The sequence below is a fragment of the Spodoptera frugiperda genome, chromosome 13, assembly GCF_023101765.2.
Source record: "Spodoptera frugiperda isolate SF20-4 chromosome 13, AGI-APGP_CSIRO_Sfru_2.0, whole genome shotgun sequence".
Classification (NCBI taxonomy): domain Eukaryota; kingdom Metazoa; phylum Arthropoda; class Insecta; order Lepidoptera; family Noctuidae; genus Spodoptera; species Spodoptera frugiperda.
The window spans coordinates 8,158,891-8,181,322 of record NC_064224.1 but is presented as its reverse complement, the minus strand read 5'-3'; the positions used below and the strand labels follow the sequence as shown (position 1 = coordinate 8,181,322).

Sequence of the window (22,432 nt, the reverse complement as noted above, 5' to 3'; positions counted from 1 at the left end):
AATTAGGTGTTGGTATATTGATTATGGAGATGTTTTATTGAAATAATTTGAGTTTAAGAAGAGAAAGTGTGACTAACTCTGATTCTGGTGTTGCAGACATTCGTAATAATTGAATTTGAATTGAGAATACGATTACTGGTTTATGTTAGGTCAACTATTAGCTTCTTTCTCACCCAGAAGTACCCAAGATTCAAATTTAGAATGAAATGACAATACACATACGCACAACTTATAAAACTACATCAATCTGTTCAGTGTGTTTAAGATCTTATTGTTTTGCGGTTAAAGTTGAAATTCTATTACTTCATTGCCAACTGCGAAGTAAAGCTCATTGTATACATTATGAATACAACCTATGTCTTTAAAGACCGTAGATTTTTTTACATTTTTTTTATAAAGTACAACAATATTGATATGGTTATATTGACAAATAAATAAATAAAATTCATATGACATTAAAGGCACTAAAATGTTGCCTATATTACAATATTTACGAAAACAGAATCAACTTAAAATAAAAAAAAAAACAAGTAACAACTGCGTATCTTAAAACAGTAAAGTATGACGCACACTGGGGGCTCTTACTTTAATTAGATCGGACGGGCGCGGCCTCGGGTGACGGCGCGGGGCAAGTTTTGGTGTTTATATGTATCGAGTGTAACAACGCCTTTATTTTATTTTTTGTAAGGTTAATTACACTTACGGCCAATTCCAATAATCTATCTATCGGTAGATTTGCTTACTAGAGATAGAATTTTGACATAAGCTCCATACAAAATGTGTCAAAATTCTACCGCTGGTAGGCAAATCTACCGATAGGTAGGTTATTGGAATTGGCCGTAAAACATTACACATTAACATTAGTATTTTATAAGACTCGTTATAGGGTGATTTTCCAAAAAAAAAACAAAAAGTTAACGGCGTCATTATCCTCAACCAATAGTTAACAATTCTGCCGATTGAAACACAAAATTTGGTTTCAATAAATTAAGCTGTGACACTGCTCTCAACTAATCCAATAAAAATAAGGATGATAATAATAAGCTACAACGATGCTTAATAACACAGAAGAATAATGATTTGTTAAATGAAAATTTAAAGTTTTTTTAAAAATCATCTTGTAGCAATTGACGGTCTTTTATTGTCTCTGGCTACCCCTATCGGAGAGAGGCGTGAAGCTATGTATTATTTAATATGAACTAGTATTTTTAACAGATTTTTAACCGAATGAATGTGTGTGTCAAGAAAAAAAGTAATTGCGACAAAAACAAAGCGTAGTAATTTTGTATGACTATTTGTATTGTAATGTAAACACAATACAATGTATTTAAATATTAATTTAGATATCAAAAAGTATGATGACTATACCTTACAATTTGCACGTACGCGCATTTATTTTCGAAACAATTTATCGTGCGAAATTTCCCTTTGTATATATTTGAATTATCCTCTAATTCGTTTACCTAAAATAAATTCAATTTTACCTGTATTTCAGGGCAGATTTTACCTGATACTATGCCGTTATATTTTTGTTACAAAACCACATATTTTGACCCAATTTTCACTAGACAGGTAAAATACATTTATTATAAAATTATCACTCCAAATCAAATGACTACTTGATTTTATTATAACTTTCGTGAGACATACTAAACTAATTATTATGTTATCGGCTTACTCGCGGAATGCTGCTTATGAATATGAGCCTCTAGCATGGCTTGAAACTAGTCGAGTTCCTCGTCAAACAGTTACGAGAGTATAAGTCGATAACATAATAATCAAATTACTACTTATTATGAAACACCCCATATGCACATACACACACACACACACACACTCACACTTTTCATTGATATAAAATGCTGTATACAGCAATTAAATCGAAGAAATCACTCTCAATAGTCATTTACGAACATTTAACTACTGGTTAGTCATACAGTAAAAAATAGGCTAGTTTCCTACTAGTCAAATTCAATACTTTTTTCGAAACGTCAAAATCGATATTTTCTATGAACTTTGTATGAAATACTCTATTATGACGTCATACGTTTTTGACGTCAAATAGCAGACTTATTTCTAGAAATTAAGTAGTTCATCAAATTTATGAATGAGAGTGTGATTATTTTTGAATATTTGATTGTATTGAAAAGTTGTAATAATTTATTTTTGACCCAGTCATCATCCCTATTATAATGATATTATTAGTTTAAAATTTTATAGTACAATATACTGAATGGTAGGCATACAAACATTAATTGAATTTAAACGCCTATCTACTAAGTTTAAAGTCCTTTTAGCATGGCATTGAAGTCTAATAAATATAACGCATTAACCCCTGGTTTTCCTGTTTGGACTGCAGCACAATGCAACTGCAATTTTCTAATTAATGTATTTATTAATTTGTGTGACCCATTTCGATATCTTCGGCTGCATTCGGTTGATTTGTATTCGAAAACAAGTTTATAGTAATTAGGAGTCTGGTCAATGAACTTGTTTTATATAAGTGGTACGTCAAATGTGAAATTTCAAGTGGTTCTTTGGAGTAAACGTAATGAGCTGTCACAAATCTGATTATAAAGCCAATAAAATGTAAAATGTATCTTTGACTGCCTCGTTGGTCGAGTGGTCGCAAGTGCGACTGCCGGACAAGGGGTCTCAGGTTCGATTCCCGGGTCGAGCAAAGTATTACTGGACATTTATCGGTTTTTCGAAATATTCTCAGTAGTAGCACGGAGTCTAGATGGGTGCCCAGCATATGGCAATAGGCTTACCCCTATTACATCGGACTGAAAACACAAATGGTAAAAAGTGGGTGTACATTGTAAAGCGGCATTACATGCCATAATGTCACCTCTGCCTATTCCTTCGAGAATAAAAGGCGTGACGTTGCATGTATCTCTAAAAGTAAAGAAATAAGCGTCTTTTTCATTTCGTATAGGTACTTTGATTTTACCAAGAGGCGTAAGAAGAATTCTATACCAAATTATGACTAATAACTTAAACATACATCGTCCTACAAGCCACCAACCTTACAATCCTACACAAACGTAATTTTCCTATCGTCTGAATCAGATAAAATATAAGGACAAAACGGAGACAGCACATCAACGTACACTAAACACACAACCTCATTTTCAACCCTCGTAACATAGTAACAAAGTTGAAAAACGCTTACAGGTGCCTTCCTAATTAGGGTAGCTTGACATGCGGTGGTGTTAAATTTTTCACAGAGATTGATAAGTCGTGATTGAATCGTACTCGTCTCGTGTCGTGGCCTATAAATGATCACACCTACTCACACACCTACGACGTTCACTGCTGTACCTAATTGGCGTTGTCTGGCGTAGTTTCGTAAAGATTCTTAAAGGATTTTTACTTTCTGACTCGTATTTTTATTTGTAAAATGTAGATTTTGATATAATATTCAACTCAAATTGTTTAGTATCTGATGTAGGAAGATCAGGGAAAAATGTTTGGATTTTTTTAAGCTTTGCCCCACACTAGGATTTTCTCCTGTGTCGTGGGTGCGTTTACAAACATACAATTTCATATACACATGAAACAACAATTTGTGGATCACACAAAGAGTTGCTCCGTGCGGCAATCGAACCCGCTACATGGCCGCCAGTTACCCAGCCACCGCGGCCATTGCAGTGATATATTATGATGAGTGTAGATAGTCATGGAAAACACAGTTGATGCGACACAATACAACATAACCGTTAATAAAAATAAGTCTTAATTCAAATTAAACCCTGGAAAAGTACAAAAACTATTTTTCTGAGCCTCAAAATTAAGATCTGTAACAAAGGTGTCTCTCACTCATCAACATTTTGACTTCTATTACCACACCCATAAGAACCAATTTACCATTATTTACAAAAAAAAGACTTTTACAATATCATCACTGCTACCTTCTACCGATGTCGTGATTGCATCGCACGCGTCTCGCGACCTATAAACGTTATTTGAACATACGCCGCACCCATGCATTACTATGTGAACCAGCCCTTATTTGCGAGCGATGTTTGCACTCGGTGTGCGCACGACTTTATCCTAATTGACGTTTAGCTAGATTGTTGTGGCTAGCTACTAGTTTCGTAGCTTTATCGTCTTTCGTTGTGTTTCTTTTTTGTTTTGTTAGAGAGAGAAATGAATATTGGACGTTTCGTATTAACAGTTCATTTGAAATAGTCACTTAGTTATATTTAAGAGTCTCTCCAAATCTGGTGGTGAAAGAGCAGTTATAACTGCCACGTCGGACACTAGTGACCGACGTTTGACGTTATTTTCCTTCAACAGTTATCTTTCGACAGTTAATGCTTTAAAAAAATGTAATTAAAATCTCAATAATGGAAAGAGGATAGGGAGGCCTTTGTCCTGCAGTGTAACGATCATGGCTGAAATCTAAATTTAAATCTAAGTAAAAACTTATAATATAACGCAATACTTGACTCGATCAAATTTTCTGTATCTATTCGCACCCATAAATGTATTATACTATGTGTGTTCTAAACTTTATCATTAGTTACTATACAAGTATACACGGGGCAAAAAAATATTTTCCCATAGCAATAAAAAAAAGAAACAACTCAAGCATTCAAATGCAAAAAAAGAACGAAATAAAAAAAGAAATTTAAATTCAAAAAAAGAATAGAACGTAATTCAGCCAGCTCTTATTATTATTTACGCTAAAATGGAAGCGATTTACGTAGCTAAGGTAAAAAGCGCGGGTAATCAGAACAGCAATTTGGTCGACATTGTAAACTTGTAATGACAAAATTAAGAGGGAAACGCGCAGGCCCGACGCACGCAACGGAGGGATAAGGGCTCTACACACATCGCAACGCACGCACTCCCTCTTATATTTAGGCCTACGTACTTTTATATTTCGGTGAAAACATTTTTTTGAGACCAAATTTGTGGAAAATGTAGAGGTAAAGTTATGTTTAAAATGTGATTATGTTTGAAATCTAGTTCTGTACACATAGCAACATAGCAATACATCATTTAACTCGACTCACGATTAAATTCGACATGGCATACAAAGTCATTAATCACAATAATGATGAAAAATGAATTCTCAAAAGTAAAATATTAAAGTCAGCATTCCCGTATCGGTTCAATGTATCCTGTTTAAAAGCATGCAGCCTAACAGCCTTTAATAATTTGCAAGAAGAAACCTTTTTTTATTTATACTCCATCAATATCCTTAAGTCTAACGCGACCTGCCTCAACACACACGAAGATGCGTCAGTGTGCGGCGGTCCTAACGCACGCTTTTTTGCGTGCGTCCAACGTGTTAACGCACTCAAAAGCATCCGCGTTACGCACACAAGCGAAAATTGTGTGCGGACACGAAAAATGCGAGCAGGGCTTAGTGTGCGTGCGTGCGGTGACACGCACACAGACGTTTGCGAAGGACACGGCGCGAGGTCGACGACCCCGCTTTTTTGCTACAGCGCGTATTCCACTACCGACGAAGAGCATTGGCCGTTGCACAATTTTTTACTTTTTTCCTTTTTTGAAACACCCGAAGATCGTTCACTTGGAGCCCGGACAGTTGATACTATGCTATTTTTGTATTCTGTGGGAATAGGGATATGATGTCAGTGTTATTTATTTTGTTTTGTAACAACATGCATACATACCGGTTTATGTATATATATATCCCGTTTGTTTTGATTGCCCGCTTAATTAATGTTAAGATGCGAGTTCCATTTGCTTTTGTTTTTATATAAAAATCGTATTTTGAAACGTAGTTCGTTTACGAGCTTGTTTTTTTACTAGAGTATTATAATAGGTCAAGTTATATAGGATCTGATGTCATTTAGTATCGAATTCAAGTGCTATGTTTATACATATTAAGGAATCATCGACATACACAATAGCTTTTAAGACACTTTTAACTTAAAGCAAATAATTTACACCACACAGTTTTAAAATGGGTGTTAAAAGTCAACAAAGTTAACAATTTTTTATGGCATTTTTATACTTTACAAAAAGCTGTTAAACTCTATAAAGAGTTTTTTTAAACCGACGATTAAAAATGGCGACTTATCGCCTTGGAGACCTTTGTGAAATCTATTCAATCTTTGACCAGATACACACGCTTTAGGAAGAAGTAAAAAGTATAACTCTCTGAGTACTGAGTAGACTGTCACAGTCAATATATCAAGACCTGTGGTACTGTCAGTAGAATGAATGTTACATGACGAGTCATTCTGAGACGCAAGCAGTTTGTCAACCTGTTACACTGGCGGTACTTGCCTCTGGTACACGCTCTACAACTCTACATATACTTGAGAGCAATCTTATAGTAGGTCTATGTGATACAGGATATTAATGACAGATTAGTGATGACGTTGTCGTTGTATTGACTTCTGTTGGCTCTGCTTATCCCCAAAAGGCGTCAGACGCGAGATTTTGTATGTATTTTTGATGACTTACAACTGATGAAAAGTGGGTGAAACTATTAATATTTTACCTCTTTTGATCCGGAGCTGCGGATACACTAAAATATGGCATTTCTACCGCGCAATATTGTATAGTAGCAACCTTATGTATAGCCCATACCAGGGTTTCTCAAACTACCTGGAGCTGTGGACAACATAAAAGGTTACTGGGGCTCCGGCTTATAGCAGGAGAAGGAACGGGGTGATTTTTAGTCAGTAAGAGTCTGACACTCTCTCTCGCCTCATCCAAGGTGGGAGAAGTCATTAGATTTCCACACTTAAAAAAAACTGCCACTTTGGAGGAAAATAAATAGTGTTTGGTCCATTGAAGCTGTGAAAATTCATAAAAAAATATTGTCTTTTTCAGATTCTAAATACATTAGGAACTCTGACTTTATCTATTAATAAAAACTCCAAAACAAAAAAAGAAAGCAAATAACTTAACCAATTTTGTCAGTCTCAAAAAGCGGGACATCTCCCACAGATCTTTTAAAGACAAATCTAAGTACTAAACAACACAACAACAAAACAGTTACCTTTACAAGTTAACCTAAACAACTACCTTGAATACTTAACCACTATTACTTAACCGTCACTTGATTTGCCGACTACATTGTGCTTAGATAATAATTCTAAAATCTGAATACATTGAATTCTAAGTTTCATATATAAATCAATGTCAAATTAACTCCGCACTGCAGCGAAGGTCGGTTAGGATTTGACTCACTGATCGTGTAACGTGTTTTGATACTTGTTGCAGGATGTATCAAGCGGTTGCAGTGTTGCATGATACATGTACAAAGAAGTCCAAGTGCACTAAACTATCAATATTTTGGTCTTTCAGTATACAAACTAGAACTGAAAATTACTCCTATTTAAATGTACAGTCATGGAATGAGCACCTAGCTTCATTGACAGACAGATTGACGGATAATTCAATTTGACGTTTCAAAAGTGCCTAATTGAGGATTATTAGAAAAAAAATCTTATTTTTCTCTATAGAAACAAATATTTTGAACCGATTAACTGGTTTAAGGGCCCAAAAGATAGACCGTCTGTATTTTCATGCATTTTTAACATGCAGAACCACCGTTTTCGTCTGAATTTACTTTGCCTAAGTCACAAATCTGTGCCAACATTGCATTTTATAGGTCCCATTTCTTCCTCCAGTGAACTCGAAGCCTAACTCAGCCTTTACCTACGCATCTAATACATTTACAACGTTCCAATATTTTACTTTTAAATGCGTTTTATCACGAGCTAATGTCAACTGCAGCGTAATGGTCCAAACTTGTACCGCGTGAACCGGATCGAAGCGGTTACGGGCGGTTTTTTAGCGCCGTTATGTATCTGGACGACATTTGAATATGGAATAAGAAACGGCTAGGAATTTGTTGTGGAGTCTTTTTGAATTTAGTGCTCTTTGGGCTCTTTTATGGAGCTTTGATGACTTTATTATTTACGTAGAAAATATATCATTAGAATTTAAGACGGGATATTTACCATGTTTTTTAATGTCTATGAGTTTCCGGTATTTCGGCACTATTCCGTTTCCGATATATCGGCCAAAATATCGGAAACTCATAGACATGGTAAATATCTCGTCTTAAGTTTTAAAGATAGTGTTTGTTACCATGTCAGTTTAAAAACGTAGAAAAAGTAGTTGTATAAAAAATGTGTGTCGATTGAGAGTTCAGTAAAAAAAAACACGTTCACAACCCATCCATAATAATCCAATTATATCATAAAACATGACCCCTAAAATACACAACGAAAATCTTAACAAAAAATAATCTTTACTACATTACGCCAATCTCCGTGACACGCACAATATTTCACAAACTTGGCTGTTGAACATTCGGCGCGGGGCCCACCCCAATTCCTTCCCTAACCTACCCCAAGCGGACGCACCACGCGTCTGTGTGCACGCACACTAACAAACGGAACACCTTGCGAATGACGACACAACGAAATTCGAATGACGACGTTCTTTTTATAAATTCGAATGTCGATTCTGTTTACAAATTTTGACAGCTGTGTTTTTTTTTATTGCAATGTTGAGTAAGGTTATTTTGTAAAGGAGTTTGTTATGTTATGTTATGTAAGTGCTCTTGAATTTATGGTTCGAGGTTACTGTTTTATACGTAACACTTTATCGTATATTAGCGACCCGCCCCAGCTTCGCTTGGGTACAATAGTGATATATTATGCATGTATTATACATAATATAATCTAATAAAAAAAACTGCATCTAAATCCGTTGCGTAGTTTTAAAAATTTATGCATACAAAGGGACAGAGAAAGCGACTTTGTTTTTTAAGTACTGATTATGATTAACTTATGATAATACTAGGTATTAATAGAGCTTGTAACGTAAAAAAAAAACTCAAAACTGTTGGCCTAAAAAACTGTGAGGCAACAGAAAAGCCGTGCCTAAGTAGCGCCGCCGAAATGCTTACACCAGATTTTGTATGCGGACGAAATAGGTCGTTCGCCTTGACAAATGTCGGTAGGAATGTCTACGGGACAATGTTTCCGCTGACGGCTGCCGTATCTTTTAAAGATTAGCTTCAAACTTGAAGTTAACTGATCACTCGAGTCTTATGTCATACGTTTTTGTACTTTATTATAATTGCTTAGGGTTTTAAATGCGTTAAGTAGTGTTTTATAAGTCTGGTTCGAAAATAATAAGCCCTATACCAACTTGATTAATCCTTTTAGGTACAAAACAATAATTCATTTAAATACCGTCTTATATGACTCGTCAAAAACATTCATTGTGTTTGTGTGCCGACCCATATAATGCAGCTATGTGTGCGTGCCCTACATAAATACAAATTAAACCCGCCCAATTCGTGTGCGTGCGGCGCGCCTGTGTGCGTAGCTTCTTCGCTCGGAATTCCAAGTTTGAAATTGGAATGAATGACGGTTAGGTTACTGACCTACGCCAATGGCAGGCGTTTCTTTTTTCAATTTAAGTTTTTTTTTCTTTTTTTTTTGTTGTTTAGATTTGGAATCGAGTGTTTTGTTTTTATCTAACACGATTTATTATGTGGTAAATGGGCAGTTTTACATAGAATTAAAAAAAACTTGTTGTTCGTAGCACCTGTCTCTTTAAATTATGATGTAAGTTGTTTTTAAGTGCATTTAAGTCATATAGTACTAAATGACCTAGCTAGGTAGGTATTCTAGAAAATTGTCAGTAGTTTGTGAGGAAGGAAATTTACGTTGAAAAAATGTTGAGGTAGGCGCATTGGTGTCGCTACGCAGTTACGCATTATTTTAGTAATGCGTAACTTAGAGGAAAATGTATTAAACTGTGTAGATTTTTGTTAGCTTCAATAAATATATTAAAGACAGTATCAGCGCGTCAGTCGCCGCGTCGTGTGTCGCGGAATGCTGCTCATGAATACGAGCCTCTAGCATCGCTTGAAACTAGTCGAGTTCCTCGTCAAATAGTTACGTGAGTAAGCCGAAAAATATATTTTATTAACTTTATTTAAGTGCGTTAGATTCTCAGTGATAGCACTAATTCTGTTATTATGCTGTGTAGATGTGTTTTAAAGTATTATCAAATAACTTTTGTAAATTGTAAGAGTTTATGGAAGAAGCCTTTTCTGTGCTTTTTATAAGTATTTTATGACGGGGTCAATCATCCAATCCTTGGGTAAGACGAGAGTAGTGTCAGACTCTTACTGACTAAAAACCACCCCGTTCCTACTCCCGCTTTTCGAGCCAGTCCGCTGCTCTGGGTCAGCTTTTTGAAGTCCAAAATATCAGGATTAGCAATTACCTTACCCAGGAATCAAACCCACATGTTCTCATTACATAACAATAATGTAATCTCGAATCACAATTCAAATGTTAAGGATCGTAACGGTTTTAGTATTTGACTGGAATATAAATCAGTGTTTGTGTATTTGATGCACGGAGTTTGGATCTTTGGCCGGTATTTGGCGTTGGGTCTTCGGTTCAGGCAATTATGACGTATGTTTAAGGGTAGGTTAAGCCTTTTGAGGAATACTGGGGTGTAAATAACTTTGCCCCACATTAGTATTTTCTCCTGTGTCGTGGGTGCGTTTACAAACATACAAGTTCATATGCATATCATACTCAGACCCGGAATAACAATTTGAGGATCACACAAAGAGTTGCTAATGACGTTATAATTTTGGAACATCAACGTTACATTATTATTCTTAAATAAATGGCAACCAATTAATCTAGTGAAACATCTAGTGAAAAAGTAAAAAAAATCAGTATAGGTACCTTAAGTAGTGTCGTTATATACAATATCATATAGTCGTTGTCATATTATTATATTATAATAACATATATTGAGTAACAATAAATTGTTTTTGAGAAAAAAAAATTGGTCTATTATTTATATAATATTTAGCATATCATTACCAAAATCCAAAATTTCCGGATTTTTTTAAGCCTCCTTGCTATGGTTCCGTAGGTCGTTTCCCTATGCGTGTGTGAGTGAGAGGAAAGATACGATATCAATGCCGTGGGAAAGAGACAGCGTGAGGGCGACGACCTTTAAAACAAATCGTTGTAGAAAGGGTTCGGTTTGAGTAGCGTCCGCAAATTAGTTTATAATTATACTTTTTAATTATTTTTTTCTTAAGATTATGTTTTTTTTAACTATGTCAAATAATCCCATTTTTGGTGTTCTCGTAGAGGGTAGGCAGATTTCTAATATACTCAATTTGTAAGTAAATACACTGATCGCGATTTTATGTATTTTCACAAATTCATATATTTTTATTATAACTTTCGTGAGACATACTAAATTAATTATTATGTGACCGGCTAAATCACATAACTGTTTGACGAATAACTCGACTAGTTTCGAGCCATGCTAGACAGTAGCAGCGGAACAATCGCGTCGTGTGTCGCGGAATGCTGCTCATGAATATGAGCCTCTTGCATGACTTGAAACTAGTCGAGTTCCTCGATAAACAGTTACGTGAATAAGCCAATAACAAAATAATTTTATCAACTTTTAATTTACACTTATTTCACAGCTTACCTTTGGTTTTTTATTCTCCTTACTATCAATACAAGTTTTATACAAATCCAGCAATGTAAATAAGATTAGATCGGTAGTATTAGGAGACGTCTTAAGTTGTTTACTGGTTACCATGGCTACCATTGAAGAATAGGATTCTAGGATTATAGGATTGTAATAGGAATATTGATGCTATTTGGGAATAACAACGTATGTGAGATGTTATTGGTTGTTGATATTCTAAAGTTAACCTTACTGTGTACAAAATAAGTGTTTGTTTCTACTAACATGTCATTTTCTTTTCTAATAAAGTTTCCTATAATTTTCACAGTTGGTATATCATGATGAAGAGCCCCTCTGTGACTCGAAACTAGTAGAGCTTTTCGCTGTATCAGTGTTTGCATGAGTAAGCCTATATTTTAAGATACTTTTCCATACAAAAACTGTCAGACGTCAATTTTATTTCTATGTATAAAAGTTAACTGTTGAAAAATTGATACTTAGTAAACTATTAGTCATCTACAATATCATATTACTAAAATCATGAATCATACAACTCATTATAATGAATCAAAAAAATAACACTTTATAATAATTAAAATATAACAGTTTATTTGCTATCGCTACATTTATCTAGGCACACCCTATTCCCTAGCCCCAATTCGGGCTAGACAGGGACCTAGGCAAAAATTACTAGGGTTACACACACACACACACAAACGTATACTTTACAATGTATGTGTATTTGTGTGTGAATGTAATTGTGTTTGTGTGCGTAAAGATCGGATTTCTTTTGTTAGAGATTATTAGCTGATGTTTTTTTTTTTAATTTGTTTTTTTTTCTATCTTTAAAATGTTTGCGTATGTCTTGCTATTAAGACTAGCTATCGCAGGGAGTAAGCAGTATGCTATTAGGTTTTTTGTTGTGAACTGTGATCCCAATCGTCTATTAATTTATAAACAGCTGAGAAGACACCGGTGTTCTCTCTCATTCACCTCCATTATAGGCTTTATTTCCTTTGTTTTGAGTCTACTATTGTATGAACAAATATGTGAACTTGATGTAGTTGGGTTAAAACCGCTTAATACAGAAACATATTTTTTTTACATTTGATGGGTCGACGTTTGGCCGCTATCTCGCCTGATGGTAAGTGATGATACGGCCTACGATGGAGCACTGGTCTGTCCATCAGCAACCTATTCACTCGGGCTTTGAAGACACCCAGGTTATACCCATCAGGAAACTCAGAAATATATTTATGTATTATTGGTTTTGGATATTTTCATCAAGTAATAAGAACTATAATTGACTGCCTCCTTGGCCGAGTGGTTGCAAGTGCGACTGCCGCGGGCAAGGGGTTTTGAGTTCGATTCCCGCGTCAGGCGAAGTATTACTGGGCTTTTTTCGGTTTTTCGGAAAATCTCTCAGTGGTAGCACGGAGTCTGGAAATGTGCCTGGTATATGGCAATAGGCTCACCACCTATTAAATGGGACTTACAACATAAATTGTGAAATGTGGGTGTACATTGGCATTATGTGCCATAATGTGCACCTCTGCCTACCCCTTCAGGGATTAAGGGGGTAACGTGACATGATAATAACTTTATACAATTTCTGGGTTATTATAAATCGTTCGTACAGTGACGTCACTCGCACTGGGACGTGCTTCCATGGTCCGTTCATGGATTATAAGGAACGCAAGTTTTGTAACAATATTTTTGAAGGCTTAACATTTTATTGGCGCCCAAATATCGCGATATTTCAATTGGAATTGGGAATCTGTGTTATTGGAACTGTTTTGTTTGTTTGTTTGTTTACGTAGTGAGGTGATAGAGGCATCCGGAGCTGCGGACTATCTAGTGGGTTTACCGGGGCTCCGGCTTGAAAAGCAGGAGTAGGAACGGGGTGGTTTTTAGTCAGTAAGAGTCTGACACTCCATCTAGCCTCGCCCAAGGCGAGAGAAGTCATTTGATGATTTTCCCCCTTAAAAAAAAGTATCAATGTGACTACAAATACAAGTTCATATACATATGACACCCAGACCCGAACTGCGCTAGCCGTGCAGTATGGAATAAGCCGGTAAACGAGAGCCCATGGATGTCTAAAACACCAGAGACGTTACAACTGCGTTGTCGGCCTTTTGGAAGTTAGGAATTTTGGTTTGTTGGGGATTGGGAAGATTGGGAAGGAGGGTAATTGGGTCTTCGATAACGTCACTCACACAACGAATAGTGTGTGAGTGATGTGTGAAGTAGTCAACTAATACTGTTAATGGGTTGATAAAAATCTTTATTAAAATTCAATTAAGCATTAACTTCTGTGTTACTAATTAATTAAAAATAGACTAACCATGTTGTTTCTAAAACAAGCTTGCTTTTCAGCTTCGCCTGGCCTTTTCACAGAGTAATACCTTTTTCGGTCAGTTTTCCCGAGAAATTCCTTTTACATCTTGAAATCTTTACTTAAAACTCGATTTAACTTGAATGTAATCTTTTATCTAGAAATTCAAAGAAAGCTACAAACTTCTTGGATATCTCAGAATCGTGTAATAAGAAGTTAAATGTTGACTTTAGATCTTTTAGGAATGCAACGAGGCATTTAATCAGTCGAGTGACATTGAGCAAGGATGTTTCGGTTTCGATTTTAAGAATTGCCAAAATTCTTGATAAGGAAACTATGCTACGAAGATGTAAGAGCTGAGCTGTGAAACTATGTGACCGTTTCCACCGATACTTAGCTATGTAGCTGTGTGAAGAAGATTCGCAGTTCAAACATGCAATGTATCGAGAATGGATACTAAAACCTTTGACTGCATGGTTGGCGCGGCAACCCGCTGCAGTGCAACTTGTAGCGGGTTCAATTCCTGCACGGAGCAACTCTTTGTGTGATCAACAAATTGTTGTTTCGGGTCTGAATGTCATGTGTATGTGAACTTGTATGTTTGTAAACGCACCCATGATACAGAAGAAAATTCTAGTTTAGGATAACGCTTAAAAAAAAGAAACAAAAGAAAAAGAAGACACTTCACAGGAGTCGTATTAAAATTTTTACCTCCTTGTTTGTTTCTAGGCATTTTTTAAAGAGTATCTTACAAGAAACTATCGCCAAAATAGACCCTTTCACCAGTTCCAAATCTTACACAATACTACTCTAATCACACTCAATACGAGAACATATTCCATTCTTATACAAATTCGTATCTACAGAATATCTGTCGGCAGTATCCTAGCATGTAATTCGGCATTGTGACGCGTGGTACGTATACACGTGTCTGCTAGGCAGCTGGCCATCCTGATAATTATATTACGGCAGCTCACAATCAATATCTTGGCTCCACCAGATCTCTACAGGTACTGCGTCTAATGCATAGTCGGACGGTTCGGATGATTGAGAATTTGGGGGTTTAGTTACATATAACAATACACACTTATTAAAGGGAGAAAAGATGGTTTGAAAGAGAATAATTACTCTTAACCAATGTCCTTGCATGAATGTGACGGATTGCATGAATGTAAGAAAACAAAAACGTGTGTAAAGATAGTGGCAGGCCATGCTTTCTAATTATATCCTATTCCTATCCTAGATGATAATAAAAAACAATTTTAACAAAAAAAAACCGACTTCAAAAAATAAATATTCCAACACAAATTAATATGCACTAAAAAGTAAAAGAAATAATTGCGTATTTTTCAACAACTTAATAGATCAACTAACTTTACTAACTCATCACACACATTATAATGTAAGTAGGTACAATTATTGTTATTTCTGGAGTCGGTGTCAGCCAACTGTTTGTTATTTACCTATTATCACAACAAAACATTGCAGTTTTACACCAGTTGTAAGTAGGTACTTAACCACCACTCCGCCCGTGCCGTGCCCGTGCCGTGCTAGTTGTTGGCGTTTCCTAGGCTGACACCGACTCCAAAAATAACAATAATTGTACCTACTTACATTATAATGTGTGTGATGAGTTAGTAAAGTTAGTTGATCTATTAAGTTGTTGAAAAATACGCAATTATTTCTTTTACTTTTTAGTGCATATTAATTTGTGTTGGAATATTTATTTTTTGAAGTCGGTTTTTTTTTTGTTAAAATTGTTTTTTATTTCTTGATTTTTAGTGAATAACTTATTTGAGTATGGGTCGACCTATTAAACGCGCTGCTCATATGAGACAGTGCCGTGTAAATGAATAATATTAATATCTATCCATATTGACGCATAATTTTCAAATGTATATTAACCTGATACCCTTACTTATGATCTGCCGAGCCGACAGCTAACAGTAACCTGTTCATAAGCTACATACATAGTCAGTTGTCAAACACACAAACAGATTAGATACCCACATAGGTATACAGTCATGTAACTCAGACAGCACATCAAGCTACCCATCATTCTATACCAGATATGCTACTATCTGTCCTGAATTTTATGGCTACTGAGAAAGATAAGCTAGTATGCATCACTTCAACGTAAACGCGGAGCTCATTCTGCTCATTTTTAAGGAGTTCCCTGGATTATCTTCCACATTTATGGTCAGACTTTAAAAACAATTATATGGAACCATACTGCCATCGTACTCTTTCAAATACAAAAAGAATTTCTCAAATCGGACTATAACTGCCAGAAATATGCATTTGTCAAACACAAACAGATTAGGTACCTACATACACATGTAAATCAGACAGCAAATCAAGCTACCCATCATTCTATACCAGATATGCTACTATCTGTCCTGAATTGTATGGTTACTCAGAAAGATAAGCTAATATACATCACTTAAACTCAAACGCAGAGCACATTCTGTTCATTTTTGAGGAGTTCCCTGGATTATCTTCCACATTTATGGTCAGACTTTAAAAAAAATTTTATGGGACCACACGGACATCGTACTCTTTCAAACACAAAAAGAATTTCTCAAATCGGTCTATAACTGACGGAGATATCGATTAACATACATAAAAAAAAAAAAAAAAATACGGTCGAATTGAGAACCTCCTCCTTTTTTTGAAGTCGGTTAAAAAGAAATGTGAAAGAGAAGAAGTTGTTTGTTTGGATGTTTGTCCGTCAATCACGCTGAAATTAATACACGGATTTTGATGAAATTTGGTATAGAAGCCACTGGCAGAAGAAAGTAAATGATAAAAAGAAAAGAGGAAGATATGTTTGATTAGATTTAATATTCTTCTTAGTCTAAGTATCTCATTGTATTTTTGTTGAATATGTTAATCAAGCTCAAAGTCAAAGCATTTATTTCAAATAAACCTAAATTAGGCACTTTTAAAACATCACATTGGATTGTCCATCAGTCTATCTGTCAGTGAAGCTAGATGCTGACAACATGTCGTTTATTAGAAGAGAACTAATAACGTATCTACTACCTACCCCTTTGGTAAATTAAAAGGTATGTTATCACCACATTAGTCGATGTTTGTCACAGGTAGTTCTGTAAATAATGACTTGTTTAAACCTTTATGTCTATATTTCCAATTACGACGTCTCCTTCATTCGGCCGTAATCGTTGCGGGATAGCGACGTGAGTGGACACTCTGTTGTGTTTAGTTTATTTTTGGGTTTTGGATAATTATAAACTCATACATCAATTGAGTTATAAAATTCGCACAATATACACATAGTTTGCATAATATTATACTTAATGAACATGAATTCTTGTACATAATTCAATGTCAAAGTCAAAGTCAAATCATTTATTCCACTATTAAACCATAAATAGGTCCTTTTAAAATGATAATCTGTCAGTCTGTCTGTCAGTGAAGCTAGCTCGTTCCAAAGTATAGCTTCGAATGAAGAAGAAATGAATGAAGAAGAAAAAAATTCGACTCCACACCATCCTCACATCCAATTCCGTTCACTAAATTGGCATTTGTTAATTAGATCAGAACGGTTTAATAATTGAACGGCGAACGAAATAAGAACTCCATGCGAGAGTGAGACGCAGCATATTTAAGGTCATACAATTATCATATGTGTGAAAGAGCAAGGACATATGGTAAAAATACCTGGCGAAATGGAAAAGTTTTGTTGAAAAAGGTTTCTCTTGTTTCAAGATTGGGTTTTGCTTGATAGAATGGGGGAGGTATGTGTTTTTTTTTTGTTCAATTAATTATTGGAAAATTTTGTATTAGAAGATCGACAACAATGTCGCATTTTATCCCGGAAGAGGTAGGCAGAGGTGCACTTTACGGCACGTAATGCCGCTATATAATGTAGGAGATCTACGTACAGAAATATTACTTTTTATAGAACACAAACGAGCAGATGGATCTTTTCCACATAGAAGAACTTAATATAACTGAATTAAAAAAAATAAGATTATTGGTTTAACCTATACGTATGTATGTTAGTATGCGATTTTCAGAACGCGTTTAGCTGAACCTCAATAAACTGGCTATCCGACACCAAAAGAATTATTGAAACCGAACCAGTAGTTTCAAAGACGATTGCAAACAAACAAACTAATTCATCAGCTCATATAATATAGTTCCTGAGATTAGCGCGTTCAAACAAACATACAAACGCTTCAGCTTTATAATATTAGTATAGATAATAAAATAAGAATTAGCACACTTTCTGCCATCGATAGATAACAATCAAAGTCCCCACCTATCCTTGACATAGGTACATTAACATTATCTAGAATTCTAGATCAATGCAGACCCTAGATCTAATTACATAGTAATCTAAGCTTAACAGATGATCTGACTCCAAAGAGCTATATTATTAACTAGAATGCTATCAATATTACCTAATTGTAACTTAACTTAACTTAGGTAATATTAATTTCATATTACAGTCACTAATAGGGATGATGACGAGGTATGGAAATTAAAAATCTTATTAGTCCGTCAGTTAGGTAATGAAAAAATATTAGACACGTATTTTTTGTTTTGTCATATAAGATAACAATACTTAGATACAACGAAACAAGGTTTAGAAATGGGACAAAATACGTCATTTCTACGTATAAAATGTACGTAGAAGTGATGTCACGCGATATTTCAAATCAATATATCTTCGAAAGTATTTATTTCCGAAAGAAAATAAAAAATACGTGTCTAATATTTTAAAACAATCTACAAGACGGACATTAAAATAAAAGTTAGTCATCTACCCTATTCTTGTAGGGTATAAGCAGAAGTGCTCATTATTATAACTGAAACTTTTTTAAACTAAATACAAAATACAATCAAAAAACGAATCTTAAAATACAATTTCTTAACCCTCGCTCGCTCAGTACAAAAATGAACTGAGAATTAGAATACAAGTGTTGCATCCGAATCGGCTCATTAAATTACAATAGATATTGTTTCACTAACCATATATACATACAAACATACAGACGTTCAGACTAACATTGCATAGATTAGATTAGCATAAAATTTGTATGAAACTCTTTTGTTAAAAGTTAAAAGTACATTTTTGATTCAAAAACGTACGCATATACGTGACTTTTAAAGTATTTTTTAAATATTGTAAAGTCATTTAGAAACAAGATACCTGTCTTATCATTTGCTAAACATCCTCAATACCTTGTTAAAAATCGTATGAAATGGTTTCGTCAACTGTACGATTAGTTCAGTCGTTAGACGGCTGCTGCGTAGCGTAACGCGAGTTTGAATCCGTCCCGTTTGGTTTTTAGTCAGTAAGAGTCTGACACTCCCTCTCGCCTCGCCCAAGAAGGTAGAAGTCATAGGATGATTATATCCCCATCCCAAAAAAAATATGGTGTAATTTGTTAAGTTTACTTAAAGATTTAATTTAGACATCCCTATTTGCCTATCATTCTTAAGTACTAAGAAGTACTTAGGTACTACCAATCCATAAGGAATTAAGTAGTCCATACTTACTTAGCATTGAACTGCATATTATCAAATCTATAATATTATAAAGAATTAAAAAGAAAAACAAATCCAATCTCATCTCCGAACACCAGACTCGAGACCAAAACAATTAATTAAAATCAAAATTAGATTCGCCGCACCAAAGATACGAGAGCTATTAGCATAGCGCCCCCCACAATCTCACTTATTCCAAAAACTTTCCACTTTCCTTCCTTCACCCCTCAATCCTCAGGACTTTGGCGAAATATTCCAGCACTTTCCAGAATAGTTTAAAACCTTCATTTCGTCCAATCGATTGCCAAGCCCGACACAAGAAAGAAGTCACTTTGCAAAACAAAAGGCTAAAGTCCAAAGAAAAAGTCCCAATTACGCTCCTAGAGTCCCCCCATTCCCCCACTCCCCGCCTGACCGGTCTTCCCATTCCTCTCCGCCCTGTCTCCCCGCTAGGGTGGGGCGCCACTGACAGCGATTCATCGCTTATTGATATTAATGTTACGGTTTACTGTTCCTTGTGTACGTTAGATTAAGTAGTTGGTGATGTAAAAAGCGTGTGATAGATATATTGTTGGTGGGGTGCTTTTAGAATATGTTTTATTTTAACCGACTTCAAAAAAAGAGTGTTTCAATTTGACGTGTATGTATGTATGTACATACATACATGTACGTTTGTCCGCGATTATCTGGCGTTTGGCTGAACAGATTATGTTGCTGTTTTCAGCTTAGTTCTTTTTAGACTCAGGAGAAAGTTTTAGATATAACGGGACTTAAAAATGGAGGTGGTATAGAAAATTGAAGGCGGTTTTTTAAATAAAATTTTATTAAGTTAGTATTTGTTGCAGTACAGTAGCTGAGTAATTGGGCTTTTGTATATAAAAAGGTGATGTTTCAACGATTGTTTATCGTTTTGCTTTCTCACCATTTTATAACACAAACAAAAAGTAAGATACATTTCACTAAAGACTAGGCTTTTATGAAAACACTTCTGTCTACTTATAATAAGGTTTACTTTTGATTAACATTTATAGCTCCTTAATCTTAATACGTCCTGCTATTAAGTGTTTAACTGGGATACCATAACGCATTTAATGTCTGTAGATAACTCATAAATTACTTTATAAAATAGTCATAAAATATCCAGTGTAAAACGTTTTAAATAGGTATGTGTTATATTAAAATATTGCTCATAGTTATTTAGGTACTATATATTTTATGAGTGTGGGCATCGAAAATTTTAAGTTTATTTTTAATTATATTAGTGAATAAAGCTGAAGAGTTTGGTTTTTTAAACGCGCTAATCTCCGGAACTACTGGTCCGATTTGAATAATATTTTTGATTTAAATAGTGGGTTTATCGCGGAAGGCTATTTTTTTACACAAACCTTATTCCAACTACAGCACTCATGAACAAGCAATAAATAAGTCATTGTCTAATTCAATGCAACATTTTAGAGATAATTTTTTGTATAGATTGATGTTTAAATGTTGTATAAAGGTAAAGTTTGAAAGATTTTTTAAAATAACGACCATAACAAACAATCAAAATAATATAGCCTAAAAAAACACATACCTCACTAAACTTAACTTACTAAGGTTTTGTCTTTAAATGCATTTACTTATTTATACTGTACCAGCAGAATACAACGTTCCTACTTTATTAAGTGTTCCCAAAATTGTCACAGCAACCAAGAATAGCTTGATATGAATATTAATTCAAGTTGCTCGCTAGCACTGAGACCCCACCTTTCCCCAAAGAGTTTTATTGCACTGTCCGAGGAAGTAATTTCGTAGGTCAGACTCCTACTTTTTAAGAAAGTTCATTTTCTTTAGTCAGACATTTTTCCAGTAACATACTCCTGAGAAACCTGGGTGTTGCTTTGAGAACTAGCGAATTGCTTTATTTCGAAAACTAGTTTCGGACTTTTTTTAAGGCAATTTGTAAGTTTAAGTGAGTTTCCGAAATAAATGATAAACTGTTACTCTTTGTTGCCTAGTTGGTCTTGTTTCTTGTGTTTGCTGCTGTGTTGGGTTTTGAATCTTATGTTATTGGGGGTAATGTTGTTTTTTGATTGGTCTGAGGGATGGTTATTGAGAGATTAGCTCATATAGGTGTCTAGATCAAAAGTTTCAAAGATATGTCTCGATTTTTTTTACCCTTTTTGTGGGAGTTTTTAATTATAAACTCATTTATTTACACATTCAGATTGAAAAAGTATTGATATCACCTGTTTTTGATTTTGGACCTTTAACCATCTAGGAATCGAACTTAAATCTTCACATTTAACAGCCAATTACACACACATGACCACGAGTAATAATACATTTTGTACGGTCTAGTAAAAAGGGGAAAATGTCGATTGTCATTTGATTCTGATTTAAATAATTTTGACTTTGACTTTTGACTTTTGACAGTGAAAAGGTATTAAAGTCGCTGGCACAAGCTTGTATATTTATTTTATTTACAACTTTTGTCCCTTTTTTACTCATATTTATTTACTTTCGTTAATGAACTGAAATTATTTCCTGAATACAATATTTCCATTGACATACTTATGCGACACAGTAATAAAGACAGATTTATATTTAAAAAATGTAACTTAATATTAAATTGTGATGATAAGTTTATTTTTAAAGTTACATTTGGTGTTATTATCAGTTATTTTTAGTTGTTATTTGTGTCAATATGATGATATTTCGCCTGATTTTGTCAGATGAGGTTGCAAGAGTGGGTTTTGGGATAAAATTCTCAATTTTGATGATTCCAAAGTTTTTTTAAGGATCAATTGAAACAACATGTTCTTGACTTTAATTTATTTCTTATCTCCTAAGTCACCAGCAGTTGACAAGTGATGTGATTGAGAACTTTTCTTTAAAAAAACTACTGAAACATTTTACTGAAATTAAATATTTATTGTGGAAATGTATTTTAACACAATCATGTGTTTTTGGCTCTTTCGTGCCAATTATAGTTTAGGAAAATGATTTTTTTCCATACCTACTCATAATATTGTACATAAATGTAAGTAGGTATATGTACAGCAGGGGACAGTTTTAAAATTAAACTGTTTATACTTGAAAATTAAACTCAGAGGTGGT

General features: G+C 34.7%; 1 protein-coding gene and 1 long non-coding RNA gene across 5 annotated transcripts in view; one reads left to right on the top strand and one right to left on the bottom strand.

Annotated features, from left to right (window-relative positions):
• Positions 1 to 12,740, bottom strand: part of LOC126911323 (uncharacterized) — a 60,544-nt gene extending 47,804 nt beyond the window's left edge. The window contains exon 1 of the long non-coding RNA XR_007705840.1: positions 12,670 to 12,740. This is a non-coding gene — a long non-coding RNA (uncharacterized LOC126911323). The remainder of the gene's footprint in view (positions 1 to 12,669) is intronic.
• The window catches only part of LOC118270242 (mushroom body large-type Kenyon cell-specific protein 1), a 195,365-nt gene that overhangs the window by 96,109 nt on the left and 76,824 nt on the right, over positions 1 to 22,432 (top strand). The gene's annotated exons all lie outside the window — the stretch shown is intronic.